This window comes from Elephantulus edwardii, unplaced genomic scaffold (genome assembly GCF_000299155.1).
Source record: "Elephantulus edwardii isolate Elephantulus edwardi_28Jun2011 unplaced genomic scaffold, EleEdw1.0 scaffold00440, whole genome shotgun sequence".
NCBI lineage: Eukaryota > Metazoa > Chordata > Mammalia > Macroscelidea > Macroscelididae > Elephantulus > Elephantulus edwardii.
In genome coordinates this window covers 448,530-451,162 of record NW_006400190.1, presented here as the reverse complement: position 1 = coordinate 451,162, position 2,633 = coordinate 448,530, and the positions used below count along the sequence as shown (strand labels likewise).

At 35.2% G+C, this 2,633-nt stretch overlaps 1 protein-coding gene and 1 pseudogene across 2 annotated transcripts in view; one reads left to right on the top strand and one right to left on the bottom strand.

Moving 5' to 3' along the window:
- Window positions 1–1,086, top strand: part of LOC102865917 — a 4,089-nt pseudogene extending 3,003 nt beyond the window's left edge.
- Window positions 1–2,633, bottom strand: part of BRF1 (BRF1, RNA polymerase III transcription initiation factor 90 kDa subunit) — a 71,459-nt gene that overhangs the window by 13,206 nt on the left and 55,620 nt on the right. The window lies entirely within an intron of this gene.

Here is a 2,633-nt window from a genome sequence, read left to right as displayed (position 1 = left end):
AATTTCATGAAACAACATATGAGCAAGAGCCTCTGGTGATGAAAGAAGTTTAGGCTGCTTTGAAGGAAATGGAAAAAAATAAGGCTCCAGGAATAGATGGTATACCAACTGACATATTTCAGTTAACAGATGCTGCCCTGGACGTGCTCACCAAGTTGTGCCAAGAAATCTGGAGAACAGCCACTTGGCCAATGACTTAGTGCAGCTTAAACTTTCTCCTTTGTTACCATCCTGATTTAAGATCAGGAAAGGGATGCAGCAGGGTTTATCTTTTCTCCAGCTCTTTCATTTTATATGGACCAACAATCAACACCCATGGTAGCAGCAGTCAAGAAATCAAAAGATGCTTAGGAACCAACACCGTGGCATCTGGCTGCCAAGACTGACCCATCCATCCTCACAGTGATGTGGGTAGTTTAGGGCCGACCATCTCTGAATGCTGGACTCCAGTGTGCATTATCTGCACCCAGATGTAATGGATGGTCATTCTGTTCCCAACATCACCTGTGGTCACCCTGGGGTAGAAAGCCTTTAAAAGTAGCTAGGCCAGGGCCCTTTTTTTGACATGGTGTCTTGGCCAGAACAGTGGGTCAAATCGATGGTTGTCACAGGGGCCAACCAGTATACCTTTCATCTGGAGGCCACTGAGAATCCAGGAGCTTTGATTAAAGACATTCATATAAATGGAATGAAGGTTGGTCTTGCTAACAAACCAGAAAGTACTGTTGAGTATTTAGCTCCATGGGCTAATCAGATTAAATATAGTCTTGGCTATGACAGTGGAAACTGGATTTGGAGATTAGAAATTCATACAAGATACGATGCCAAAGGTTCTCTGCTTGAGGACCCATTTCCCATCTTTGGACATAAGATGTGGCTGGTGGTGGGGGTCCCAAAACTATCCACAAGTGTGTAGAGGTGGGAGCTAACCTGGTTGTGTCTGCGTGTGCCATTAGGAGGAGTGGAGACCCCAGATCTGTTTGCCAGGAGCTGCTAAGAAATAGTCTCTTTATCAATGAAATCTCTCAAGCAGTCCACTGTTTCTGCTCATGCAATCTCCTTTTTACTGGAAAACAAGAATATTGACTACCAAATCATATCACAATTTGGTCACTATGGCTTTCCTGAGCAATTTTTCATTTATTCAAATAACTCAATTTTATAGTGAAAAATGTTCTCAGAGTAAAAATGAAATTGGTGTATATATATATTGTATAGACTTTTTCAGTTATGGAATTTAAAGGTTGGTTGGGTTAATATTCTGTTTTTACAGACAGACTTGATTATTTTTTCTTTTTTTGAGAACACTCACTATCACTCTTCATTGTGTGCTTTATTTAGGAACATTCATTACTTCTGTAATTAAAAATATTCTAAAATAAAATAACAGCACTTCAATGAACACATTTGTAAGAGTTGTTTTCTAAATTTTAGGTTTTAGCCTTGGCATGAATTCTCAGGTATGGAATTACTAAATCAAAGGTTCAGAGCATTTGAAGTCTTTTGTTAAAAACTAGTAAATTGGTTTTCTAATTAGCTGTCATGAAGAAGTTCTGAGAAAAACAGTAAACAACTGAACTAGGAAGAAATATTCTCATCACAAATTTAAATGTGTCTGACTCATCAAAGTTCAATTCTAAATACACCTCCTTAACTCTTCCCAGAGTTTTCTCATTTGAGAAAAGTTAAACTTTCTAATAGTTGCAATAAAAAGTAGGTTTATATAAAAATCCTTTTATTTTAAAGCCTTCTACTTTATATTTGAAATATAAAATCATATACTTTTCAGATCTTGATTCTAGAAATATACATCAAATCTTTTTAAATTTTAATAATCACTTGGAAGATATTTTTATTAGAAAATATTTGTATAATAGTTCTTAATAACAAGTCACTTTGTCTCTTTCATATGTAAAACACAAATAGATGTATTTCAAGTTATCATGAAATAGCTATCTTTATAAGTTGATATAAGTGCTTATTTAGAACTTTCTAAAATGAGATGGAATTATGATCTTCAACTGTTAAAAAAATGACGAATGTCTTAGGACAAAATTTATTCAGAGCATGAAGTAATTGTTTCTCTTGGTTTTACAAAAAGAATTTCTATAACTCCAAACCAATTTACAAACAAGCTATTGTTTCAATATGACCAACAGAATTGGGCCCTGAAGTTTAAAAAAAAACCACAACAAAAACCAAACCTCCCCAGACAGTAAATAGTTTAAATTGTTGATCATCTTCAGTATTGAGTTAAACAAACAAGCAAAGTATAATAGAAAGTATAGAGAATTTGGTATTAGAGTTCAAGTTCCTATTCTTGTTGTTAATAGGCTTTTAAGTGTTAATTGGCATTTGACCCTGAATAAGTTTTTTTAATTTTGCTTAAGTTCAATTGGTTTTTTATCCATTTAATGCATAAAGGAAATGAATTCAGGGTTGTTGCAGCTTTTTTAAGCTTATAGAAAGATTAATTAATTAATTAATCTGCTGAGGATTATCCAAAAACGACTGAAACAGCACATCAGCAGAGAACTTCCAGAAGTCCAGGCTGGGTTTAGAAGGGGTCGTGGTACTAGGGATATTGTAGCTAATGTTAGATGGATCTTAGCTGAAAGCAGGGAGTGCCAGAG